We start from the raw sequence: 13,484 nt of genomic DNA, 5'->3' as shown, positions 1-13,484 counted from the left end.
TCCTCAATCAGGTAAAGAATAACCCATGAGTTACAACTAAAGGCTTGAAGACATCACTGGAACTGGCAAACATCCATGTTCATAAATCTACCATACACAAGTCTTTGAGCAGGCAGGTTGTCCATGGCAGAACACCAAGGAGGAAGCATCTGCCATCCAAAAAAACATTGCTGCGTGTCTGAAGTTTGCCAAAGTGCATCTTGGCAAACCACAATGCTACTAGGAAAATGTTCTGTGGACCAATGAAAAAAATTTAATTGTTCAGGAAGAATACTCAGCACTATGTATGGCAGAGTGAACATCATGATTTGGACTTGCTTCACTGCCTCAGGATCTGGACCACTTGTCATGATCAAGTGGAAATAGAACTCCCAAGTTTTACCAAATTATCCTGCAGGATAATGGCAGGGTGGCTGTTCACCAGCTGAATTTTAGTAGAAGTTGGGTGATGCAGAAGCACAATGACTCTAAGCATCAATGTAACTCCACCGAAGACTGGCTTCAGAGCTCAGAACCCCATAGAGAGATTATGGAATGACCTCAAGAGAGCTGTTCACACCAGACATCCTAGAAATGCATCTGAGCTGAAGAAGTTTTGTAGAGAGGAATGGTCAAACATTTCTCCTGAACGTTGTGCAGGTCTACTCCAGAGCTATCAAATCAAAAGTGCTTGCTTAAAGTCATTGCTGCCAAAGGAGGTTTGACCAGCTATTAACTCCAAGGATTCACATACTTTTTCCTCCAACACTGTGAACGTTTAGAGGATAAGTTCACCTTTTAACAAAAATATATATTTTTTTAATTCTAAATAATATCATGCCGATTACATACAAACTCCCAGAAAAATGTATTCAGTCATTGACATTTGAAGCATTCATTTATAAAGCTCATTGTTTTTGGCCTGTTAATATTTGTAAAATATAGTGTGGCCTCCATACAGTTTGGAAACCCCTGCCCTATAATAACCTTTAATTGCCAGCCTATGTCCATGACTAGCTAAAAAAAAAATGTAACATACTGTAGACTGTTTCTTTCAAAGGGAATTCTTTTTAGGTCAAAATAATTTCGACTGTAGCAGAAAAAATATATATAAATATTCACTTATAAAAAATGGTTACTTCCTTTAAATAAACAGAGGGTGATTAACAATAAAATTAACAAAGTTCGACCAAAACAGCGTTGGAAGATACGAATCACAGCATCTTGTATCACTGGGGATAATGGCTTTTCAAGGGATAGTCTGATTACACTGGCTTTGCTATCTACATGAGAAAGGTTCTTAGATGGTAAATCCCATAAGCACAAGAAAAAATTGTAAACATCAGACTCATTGTCTAGAAACACCACAATTCTTTCCTTAGGCATAATCTTTTAATCTGGAGAGTCTGTGCATTTTTTTTAAATACGATATTTAGGGTTTTCAATACAGTAACAAAAATAAACAAAAACAAAAAGAAATAGGACACAGCATTTTACAGTCAGGTACAAAGTAAACATAAATCGAACATTATTAAATATGTGTCAAAAATGGGCAAAGTTGTCTTATAACTGCATATCTAACATGAAAATCCAAGCAAACAGGGAGCACTCAACCCTTGTATCGTAGTAACTTTAGAGAGTGTACCTTCTGGAACCATAAGCAAACATAAGCAAGGAGTAGTGTTTAGGCTGGGGTAATAAAGATAGGTTACGATGGTGTGTTGAGGTTGCACAAGAGCAAAAATTTGTGTGTTTGCGGGTCAAGCCTGATAGAGTCAGGTGCCATTGACATTCTATGAAGAACATTGATGTGGTTAGGGACTACAAAGGCAGATTGATAAACAGGGATAAGGGGAGGTGGGTGGGGGGGCATGGGCAAGGGTGGAAGGGGAACGGGATGATGACGGGAGGAAAGTGAAGTAAGGGGAGTGTGAGGTGGGAAGAAGAGAAAATATAAGGGTCAGGAGGGGGCTACAGAGCTAATAAAAGTCAAAGGTATGGTTATATCATTTTAGGAATTCCGGAGATACTGTACATATAGGTTTCTTATTGGTTTAGTCAAACCAATAAAACCAAATGCTGCAAAGCTTTTCTGTAATTTTGATATTTTTTAAACCAGTGTTTTATAGAAGGAGGATTTAGTTGCTTTCAAAGCACAGGAATGCAGGCACTGGCTGCATTGATCTAGTGGATTATGATAGACTCATTGTAAGTTTTTGAAGGAAATGTACTGTGATGAAAAATAAATAAGGTCAGGGTTTTAGGGATTTGCATGTTGATGAACTTTTGCGTAATAGTATGAACCTGGTCCCAAAGTTGGCTTAATTTGGGGAATGGCCAAAAGATGAGTAGTAAGTTTGATGGAGAGGCACTACAGAGCTTGCTGCTTTGGGTAATGGGGACAGAAAGTGTGAAAGTTGTCTCCATCGACCAATGTCTAAGGGTGTGTAGGTCTGGATCCTAAGACATATCTAGACCAAGCCAAGAGTTTGATTAATGCCCTGTACACACGACCGGACTTTCCAGCAGACTAGGGTCCGACGGACTTCCCGCTGGAATTCCGTCAGAGTTCCGACGGACTTTCCGAGCGAACGGACTTGCCCACACTTGACCGGATTTTCCGGCAGACTAGGTCCGCCGGACTTCCCGACGGAGTTCCCGGCGGACTTCCAAATGAATGGACTTGTCCACACATGGACTAAAGTCCGTTCATTTTGAACATGATGAGTTACAACGGGACTAGAAAAGGAATTCAATCTCGCCACTTTTATTGGCGAGATTGACACCTTGCGAGCCCCATCGCCTGGTATGGTCCCCCCAAAATCCATACCAGACCCTTATCCGAGCATGCAGCTCAGCCGGTCAGGAAAGGGGGTGGGGACAAGCAAGCGCCCCCCCTCCTGAACCGTACCAGGCCGCATGCCCTCAATATGGGGGCTGGATGCTTTGGGGAAGCGGGGCACCCTGCGGCCCCCCACCCCAAAGCACCTTGTCCCCATGTTGATGAGGACAAGGGCCTCTTCCCGACAACCCTGGCTGTTGGTTGACGGGGTCTGTGGGCGGAGGGCTTATCGAAATCCGTGAGTAAGTATGGGGTACATCGTACCCCTACCCATTCACCTGGGGAAAAAGTGTCAATAAAAAAAACACACTACACAGGTTTTTAAAGTAGTTTATTAGTCTGCTCCGGGGGTCTTCTTCCGACTTTGGGAGTCTGTTCCGACTTCTCCGCTCTTTCCAGTTCTTCTCCCACTCTCTGGCCTCTTCTCCCACTCTCCGGTTCTTCTGCTGGGCTCCTCCGCTATCTTCTGCTCTTTTGCCGCTCTTTTACTAGCCGTGGCCTGGCTTTCTCCTTGGTCATCGTCGTCTCCGTCGCCGTTTTCTTCTTCTGTTCTTCCGATGTTGACACAGCGCTCTCTCCCGCTGTAATGCTGTGAACACTTTTTCCCCCAGGTGAATGGGTAGGGGTACCCCAAACTTATTCACATAGGGTGGGGGGCAGGAATCTGGGGGCCCCCTTATTAAAGCTCCCCGCCCCCAGACCCCGACAACCAACGGCCAGGGTTGTCAGGAAGAGGCCCTTGTTCTCATCAACATGGGGACAAGGTGCTTTGGGTGGGGGGTCCGCAGGGTGCCCCCTTTCCCCAAAGCACCCACCCCCCATGTTGAGGGCATGCAGCCTGGTACGGCTCAGGAGGAGGGGGCTCGCTTGTCCCCACCCCCTTTCCTGCTCGGAAAAGGGACTGGTGTGGATTTTGGGGAACTCCCATGCCATTTTTTCAGCGTAGGGGGTTCCCCTTAAAATCCATACCTGGTATGCCCCTGTAGGGGCATTCCTTCTCATGCTTGCTGTGAGAGGAAAATGTGTTTTTCCTATTACAGCCAGCGCAAGATGTACAGTACCCTGTCGCAGAGGAAACATTCTCGCGGGCAGGTACTGTAATTTCCCTTGCGTCGTATTTGTTCCGTTGGACCAGCATACAGACAAACGGGTTTCCCACTAGGAACTGGGTCTGGAGGAGTCCTGGCAGGAAAATTTAAAACATGTTGTATTTCTAAAGTCTGTTGGATTTTTGGCAAGCAAAGGTCCGATGGAGCCCACACACGATTGAATTGTCCGACGGATTTGTTCTATTGGACCTTTGCTGTCAGAAAGCCTGGTCGCGTGTATGCGGCATAACTGTTTCACTCTATATCTGCTTGCTCATTTTAAAAATATGAAAGCTTGGTCAAAGAGGTCAGTTGTAAACTCAGAGTTCCTAATTATTTGAAGTAGAAGGGGGGATATGGGAAGTTGTTATCAGTGAAACCCCTTTGAATCACCACATGTAGGTCCCACTGTTGGATGACGTTTGAAGGTGGGAGGGGAAGTAGGTGAGTCCTTGCACCATGGGAATGCAGGGAAAGAACCCTGATCTACAGATATCCAAAGTTCAAGCTTGCACTCTACACCAATCTACTATCAGTACTAGGTATATCATTGTATGGTAAAGATTAATTTGGATATATTTAAATCTGGCGGATTTGTTTGCCCACATAGATTTGTAGGATATTCTGCTTAACAATTTTGCATTGACCCAACCCACCAAACATACCTTGGGACCATGCCAGCAGGTCTTCTATAATCTTGTAGGATAGGAAGGAAGTTAGGAGCGTAAGTTTGGGTAAGATCTTTGGGGAGGGGGATCCTCAGGTGTTTGAGAGTGGGGCATCCATTTGAATAGAAATTTTTGTTGGATTTTTTAAAAGGTGAGACTCACAGCCTCCTTCACTGTTGCAGAATAAACTGCTAATATCCATGTGAGTACATGGGGGCCTATTAATTCAAGACTGAGGCATAGGATTGACCAGTTGTTGCGGTCAAAGGTCTTTTCAGGATTTATGGAAAAAAGACATAGGGTAGTTCTCAAAAGGGCCCAGTGGATAACATTAGGGGCCTGGTGGCATTGCTTCTTGCCTATCTCACAAGCATAAAGCCAACTTGGTCATGTTCAGATAGTAATTCCGGAGTCATACTGGTATAAGGCCCTGTGCATTCAGGGACGAAGGCCATGAACATAGGTCAGGAACCCAAACCCCAGTTCAAATTTTCCATTGTTCAGCCCCATTTAGCAGCAGGGCTAGACTCTGTATCTGTCCCTCCCAGGCACACTAAAAGGCTGGGAGGGATGCACTGCAGCTGGAGGAGCCCTGTTTGCAAGGAGTCTTATAGAGAGATGGGGAAAGGGAAAAGTGCAATGGAGTTGTCTGCAGTTTTCTGCAAGTGTGTAGAAGAAATGTACTACTAGCTGTTCTTAATCAGCATGTCTTGTTTACACAGTGGAACACACAGAAAAGGGGGCAGTAACAATTAAAGCAGAGTTCCACCCACTTTTTTAACTTAATCTTGATTATTATATAAATGTCAATTTTTTCTTCATTGCTTGTTATTTTTTTTCAGTCAGCTTACAATGATTGTAAGCTGTACAATTTTACTTCCTCCTTCTCCTACCCACGGCTAATCCTATCATTTCGTGTGGCGCACTGTTTCCTAGGAGCTTGGTGTCATAATTCCCAGGAGTCAGTGTGGATTGCTGCCCCTCAGCATCATGAGATTCCATCGCGAGATATCTTCGTTGCCATCACAACGAGGCGGGCACTTCCAACGACGACGCCCGTTGGGGTAGCAACATGAGAAGTTTGTGGTGCTGCAAGACCTTCATACTGTGCATAAACGGGCTGTGCATGCATCGTATCCCGGAAGATAATGCTTGTGGGCTTCACATGCCCACAAGCAATATGGGATCGGCCAAGACAGCAAAATATAAGATATTTCTTTATATAAAATCTTCAATCTAGCGGCAAAATTAACTATAATTGGGAGTGGCATTAGTATATGTTATGATCCTCAGTTAGGCATTAGAAAAAAAAAATCAAAAATGTCATTGGAACTCCACTTTAAGCTTCAGAATAGGAACACCCACAAATCAGGCTTTATACAGGGGTGGGGCAAACATACAATATTAGCAAAGCTAACGATTAAAATAAAAAAGCAGCTTCAACTGCTATGGCCCTGTCCACTGAACTTGAGAGAGAATGGAGACCCCAGGAAAGAGAATAAAAACTGCCAGGGGTTATAGCTGGGAGAGACAGTCCTGGGAGGACAGAGGAGAACTTGAAGGGAAATTTATGTGTGCAAGGTGAAGAGTCCTGGAAGGCACTGAGCTTCAGAGACAGGGCTGCACATGTGGCAGCTCTGTGTTCTTCCTGGGCAAAGTGTGCCAAGAGCCCAGGACAGAGCAGGCTGAGCTGCTGAAGAGCCTTATGGACTGTGAGCTATAATGTGAGCCTGGCTTTGCTAACCAAAGCAGAGAGAGACTCCCCAGATCACCAAGGAGGGGAAGGCTTAAGAGGGAGGCCTAGTGTTTTGGCAGGTTGCTCTTAACCTGACCTCACCCAGAAGTGTGCTGACAGAGTGAAGGCCAGCCAAGGACAGTGCAGCTGACATATTTGTCTGTGATCATCCAGTTAGAGGTGCTGTGGCCTACTATTCAACCACCTCCCTCCAATTGTGAGTTTATCATAAAGGTACTTTGGATTAGGGTCCTGGGTGCCCCAAAGTGTGAGGGTACAATACCAAAACACAACCTGCAATATGTGATTTTTTTCACCTCCTACCATCCTGTCTGTAGAAGCTGTCATCAAGGAACAAAGGGAGGGGGATCATAAGCAATTTCCTTCACTGTCTGACTTGAACTGGACTTTTTCTGAATTAGGGTATGTATCTGGAGACCCAGAAAAGGGTCTCCAGATACATGATAAGAGAGTAACATCACTCAAGTTGTTAATCTGTTATCTGCTGGACACTGTTGTGCTTTTCTTCCACTTTGCTGGCCAAAATGTTTTTTCATCAATCACTGGCCAGTGGGATAAAGCTGGGACTGTTATAAGTTGTGAATGTCTTTATATACTGTTGCTAGGTAAATGCAGTTCAGTTCTGTTAATTACTGTTAGCCTTAATACTGCAGGTGTTTAACCATATCGATTGTATAAGTACAGTTGCTTGACCTCACTTTTTTTAGGCTAAGCTTGGCCTAATAAATTATTAAAAATACCTCAAGAGGGGGCTATAACAGGCTTCCCATTTTCTAGAAGCAGGCTTGTGGTCCACCTTGCAAACACTGATATCTAGTTCTAACTGATACCAATTCGATTTCTGGGGTGCGGCTCAATTGAGACATTTCGTACAGATCTCAGCTCCATCCGGTAATTTTACGTGGAAATTAACAAGATTTGAAAAGTATTGTAATGAGAAAAGTGTGCTCTTGCATGTTCTCTCAAAGATGTATGACCTATTGGTTAGACCTTCAGAGGGTTTCCAGTTGCTATTTTTAGGTAAATGGGAATCGGACTTAGGTAGAACTTTTTCAGAAGAACAGCGTGCTAGTATAATATATTTGAATCTTCAATGTGTACAAGGACGCAGGAAACAAACTATAAAATTGTCTCTCAATGGTACCGAACCCCAGAGCTTCTTCATAGATATTACCCAGAGGTCTCTGACATCTGTTGGAGATGCTGTGAGGAACCTGGGACATTATTGCATATATTTTGGTCCTGCCCTAGAATTGAAGGTTTCTGGAAAAAGGTGCAGAGAATTAGTCAACAGTTTTGGGAAGGAGAGATCCCTGAGGATCCAGCCTTTTTTATATTACAAGATTCCAAAATACTAGTCAAGAGATATAAGGAATCTATAGTTTGCTACCTACTGAATGCGGCTAGAGCATGTATACCTTGCTCTTGGAAGCAAAGACAACCCCCATCTGTTGGACTTTGGCTTAAGAGAGTAGAGGAAATGAATCAAATGGAGGAACTAGTATGGACAGCTCGACAGAAAAGAGAGGTCTTCCATGGTCCGCATGGAATCTCTTTATTAATTCAAAAGAGGGGGAGACTCTCAGTATAGAGGAATGCTATACCCTGGATGAGGGAGGTGGGAGGGAAAGAGGGGTGGGGATGTAGAGTGGAGAAGGGGGGTTCCCCCTCTCCCCCTTTTTTTTTGTGTTCTGTCTTCCCCCTCTCCCCCTTTTTTTTTGTGTTCTGTCTTCCCCCTCTCCCCCTTTTTTTTTTGTGTTCTGTCTTGTTTTGTTTTGTTCTGTTATATGTGGGAAGGTTACAGTAAGCGAAGGGGAAGAAAGGAGATTGATACTGTAGTATGAAGATTCAGTTAGACTGAGTCACTAAGTGCATGACCAAGGGGAGATGAATACTTGGAGCTTCCTCATTGCTTTAGTTTAGGAGTGACCTGAGTTAAGTGATTATTTGACATATGTATAATAGATATTGATGTTGTTGTCCTATATTTTTGTATTTAATTTTTGTGAAAAAAATCCAATAAAGACCATTAAATAATAAATAATAATAATAAAAATAATAATATTAATATTATTATTATTAATTGATATTAATATTATTATTATTAATTGATATTAATATTATTATATTAATAATAAAAATAAAAATAAAAAATACCTCAAGGTATGTCGGTAAGTGCTGGGCGAGTGAGGTGTGGCCTCTTCAAGTGTGCAGAGAAACCACAAAGCAATGCTCCTAGAGGTACATAATCACTGTATCAAATCTGTACAGCTATACAAAAAAAAGCACATTAAAATGTTGGCAGCTATGTTGTATATATTTTTTGAGTGCAGTAAATAAATAAATGTAGCTGAAAGTGGTACATGAAACCTTTAGAGAATGTTACGTAAGGATTTATGTGGAGCAATTACGTTGTTCTCATCTGTATTCTCACCTCCTTTTTGACATGATATTTCTATCTCAATAGTTTATTGGTAGACAGGAACTCCACTGACAGGCAAATCCAGCACTTTCTGGGATTAAATCGACTAAGGACAGGAGGTGGACCAAGTACATTATTACAATGCATAATCCCCTTTTTCTAAGTGCCAGAGCAGGAAAATAACAAGTACAAGGGACATCTAACACTATGGTCTCAATTTACTAGTGTGTAGTGCAAACTTTAAGTTTAAAAAACGATTCAAATGAAGGGGACATTAAAAACACTATGGAGTTGATTTACTAAAACTAAAGAGTGGAAAATCTGGTGCAGTTCTGCATAGAAATCAATCAGCTCCCAGTTTTTTTTTTTTGTCAAAGCTTAACCACTTCAGCCCCGGAAGATTTGGCTGTTGAATGAGCGGGCCATTTTTTGTGATTCAGCACAGCGTCGCTTTAACTGACAATTGCACGGCCGTGCGACACTGCACCCAAACAAAATTTACATCCTTTTTTCCCCACAAATGTAGCTTCCTTTTGGTGGTATTTGCTCGCCTCTGTGGTTTTTATTTGTTGTGCTATAAACAAAAAAGGGAGACAATTTTGAAAAAGAACACAATATTTTGAAGTTTTTGCTATAATAAATATCCCCATTTTTTTTTTTAAATCGCATTTTTTCTCAGTTTAGGACGATATGTATTTTTCTACATATTTTTGGTAAACAAAATCACAATAAGCGTATATTGATTGGTTTGCGTGTAGCGCCGGCTCCTGAAGAGTACGGGCTAAGGTGCCAGTTCTCTTTCGGAACCAGCCCAGTGAAAGTGTCCCTCTTACTGTGCATTCTGGGAGAGGGTACTTAAGGTGCTGACGTCAGGTGGTTCGGGGGTTCTGGTCCAGAGGTGCATTCTGGCTGTTTGGTCCTGGTCCTCCTGACCAGCCCCCAGGGCTCTCATGGCCTGGGGTGCGGATCCACCCGACTCCAAGTCTCTGGGCTGGCTAGCCCGAGGCAAAGTAACTGAAAGAAGGATTTTAAGGTTGTCCGGTGCCATCTCTGTTTGTGAAGAGGCCCAGCAACTGTGAAAGCATCCAGGGGAGGACTCTTCGGGAGAAGGCCATGCAAAGGTTGGCTTCTCGGCAGGAGCCTGGAGGCTAAGTTGGAAGACCCCAAGAGAATCTGTTCTGGTGTGGTATCGTCGGACCGGCTGCAAGATACTGGTGCCATACGAGAGTTCTTGGAGTTGTCTACACTACACATTTTTCAGTTCATTCAAGTGTTCTATAACAAGTCTGTATCAGAGACTTTGTCTGATTTAAGCACTCTATCAGCTGCTAGGCCTAGTGAGAGAAGGACTATCCGATAAGGGTGAGAATCCAGTTGTGAATGGCTATTCGCTGGATTTCCTAAAGTGAGAGACTTTGTTTTGTCTGTTCAATCTATTTCAAGAGTACCTGGACCCTAAATACCTGGATACCTAAAACCCTCTAACCCTACTTTGAGAGACTGTGTTTCATTTATTCTTTTGCAAATAAAAATCCCTTAAGCAGATCTGGCGTCAGTCTCTGCAGTTCTTGGGCCATCTACCTTGGGAAACCCCTAGACATACACAAAGTGAAGAAGGTAACGGTAAGCCCAATTAAATCAACCGCTCCTTCGGGGGTCAGTGCTACATGTGGGGGCTCGATTCCGGGATTTGCCATTACCTCTCGTAACAAAAGAACTGTGTACATGGCTACTATAGGGTAGAGGGTTCAATACTTGAATTACGCCATTTTGTGAACAAAATGATTGACATCCAATGTTGGCGCGCAAGCTCTGGAAGGAGTTGGAAAAAGCCTGCAAGTTGCATGACTGGAGGAGCCAGTGGGAGGAGTCTTGCCTTTCTCTTTGCCCTGCACGAAGCACCGCGTAAGAGTGTCGCGGGAGAGAGAGGAGGAAGCTTCTGCGTTGTGTCGGAAGCAAAGCTAAAGAAAATGTTTGGAATTCCGGGAGAATCGCCTGCCATGAGACCCAGAATGCCAGCTGTGGGTATCTCTGCAAGTGGGAGATTTCCAGGGACTGTGATAACTGACACAGGGATTTGCCTGGCAACCCCAGGGCGTTTCCAGTTGTACACCTCGGTAGACATCAAGGCCCTCGGGATGCTGTGCAGAAGGTGTGCAGGACTGGCCACCAGCCTTCGGCCATTTTCCCGCTGTACGAGATGTGGAGAGTATTTGTTCCGAGTGGAGAAACCTGTTGTGCCACCAAGGGCAAAACACGTGGACTGGGCCACGGGCATGGTTACTGAGGAATCTGCTGCTTATGCTCCCTTAGTGAGGCCTATCACATCCGTGATGCCTGTCGCTGTCAGTACTCCGGACGGAGATGTGACCACCACTACCGTGACTACTACTGCTGCCATTGTCGGAGGAACTACTCCGGAGGTCATGGACACCGCATCGTCAACCATGACTGCCACAACCATGCTTGCCTTGCAGAAGGTGGGGCGATCCCGGTCCTCCTGCGGCCGCAGTCGAGGACACTCCAGGAGTTCACCGCAACCTGACCAGAGAAAGGAGGTCACATCAGAGAGATCTACCAACACTGATGGTGAGAGTTCTGGGGCCATTGTGTTGGGTGGGACTGTGAGGAATTATCTCCCAGTGGAGGAACTGAGAGATTCGGAGTTGGACTCTCTCTCTCTGACACTGGAGATAATGATCTCTTTGAGACAATGTCACAGGAGATGCTTTGGGCTAATGCAGATGATGTTGCCGCCAACCTGCAGCGCCTCCGGATGGCTGTCCCTGAATTCGGGGAGTGTGACGCCACGCGAGGAAACCCCAACTACAACAGACTTAACTCTGCCCAAACCCATAAACTTGCCCACGCCTCAAACAAGCTCTGATAACCTGGTGTGCAAGGCCCCTAACTCTTGCATACCTCCTGGAGATGGGAATGCCAGGGCTTTTGCCTAAACTTGCGAGGTCTCCAAGACTGCTCAACAAACGGGTAGCATCTGAAGTGTTTTGAGTTTGCTTATGTGCCCAAGGAGATAATGGACATTATTGAACAGCACCATGAGGAATGGTATGCGGAGGATGTCTGGAACTACTTAAAGGTTCCAAAGCCGTTTAGGAAGAAAATATTTTCTTTGGACATGTATAAACGGTTTACCGGGTGCCTCCAGCATTGGGTTACAGAAGGCACATATATGCAGATAAGGTGGTGATCTGTAGACCGGGGCGGGACAATGTGGTTTATTTTGTGACAACGGTGGACACTCAAGGAAAGTCATTGACCCCAGGTTCTACTGGTGAGTAGTGGGCGGCCTTATATATCAGAAAAGCATATACAAAATCAAAATATCAATGTGCACCCTCATCCCAATTAGTTAGACTAGAAAAATAGGATCGAGATCTCTGGTCTCCAATCAGAGATATCAAAAGGGGTGTGAGAAAGGGGACTATCACGGGGCACGTACATTTATTAAATCAATATGAAAAATACCATATTCCATAAAAAATTATTTATTAAAAAATGCAAAATATTACAGCTTCAGATAAATATCACATTTTCATAGGGGAAGGTGAGGTAATTCGACTAGTTTCGCTTCTCAGCTGCTTCAGGATATTACCTACATCTAAAAGATACATCAATTTAATAGTGAATGTTAAAAACAAGGAAAGCCATAATCATATAACAATGCATATAACAAATCAATACGGGAGACAATTTATAATTTACAGTGAGAGTGTGATCTTACCTCTCTAACCCTGCCCCTATGTCAACCAAAGCCCCAATTGGGGGAGGAAAAGAAGCCTTTCCCAGCAACTGGGAGGGGGATTTCTCCCCCAAGTGCCGACCTATATCCAAACAAGGTAATTTTAAATTGTGTTTGTTTTTTGTTGAATGGAAAAAAAGGGATTAGAACTAAAAAACTTAAAAGAGGTGATAAAGAAAAAATCAATGCCAAAATAAAAGGAATGGGGAGTGGAGCATGCACACTCAACCACCATACTTAAATATCCACCACTGTGATGAGAATCCATTTCCAAGTTAATATAGTCCGTATATCAAACCAATCACCATATCAGGGGCCACAAGTCACCCCTCTAAGAACAAAATTCGAGCTTCAATGTAAATGTGAAGAGAATGGTAATGATACCAGTATGGTGAATAAAAGAGAAAATATTCCCATGTGAATTTTTACAAAGGAACCAGGAGAGAGAACAAAAGGGAAAAGATCATCCATCTACAAAGGTAATTACCAGTAGAATCAGTTGTTTGGACAAAAGAAGAATGGATTCCGGGGTGTATGTAGTTAAACTGCATACAATTTAAACCCCCTATGGGTAACACAGGGCGCATCGTTGTGTAAGGGGTGGACACAATTCCCAATTGCAATCAGTTGGTAAGTAGGAATGACTATAAAGAATTGTGAAACAAAATAGTAATATACCATGGTTAGAGCTATAGATATATTGCAACATGTTAAAATTAGAGTTGCTAAATGTCCACCAAATTTCTCACACGCCAATAATTCGGCCACTCTGTGTATCCCATCTTGAGGTAATTAACCAAAATGACCTAAACCTACATTTTACAGTATCTTCGGATCCCAGCGAGATCCCCTGTTTGGATTTACGTATTCAAAAAAATCCGGACGGTTCCCTGGAAACAGACCTATACCGAAAATCTACAGCAGGTAACACTTTGTTACATGCCTCCAGTGCCCATCCTAAATCTC

The sequence above is a fragment of the Lithobates pipiens genome, unplaced genomic scaffold, assembly GCF_037356315.1.
Source record: "Lithobates pipiens isolate NorthernLeopardFrog02 unplaced genomic scaffold, aLitPip1_a1.2 Scaffold_8, whole genome shotgun sequence".
NCBI classification, from domain to species: Eukaryota; Metazoa; Chordata; class Amphibia; order Anura; family Ranidae; genus Lithobates; species Lithobates pipiens.
The sequence above is the reverse complement of the archived record's forward strand: the minus strand, read 5'-3'. Positions refer to the sequence as shown.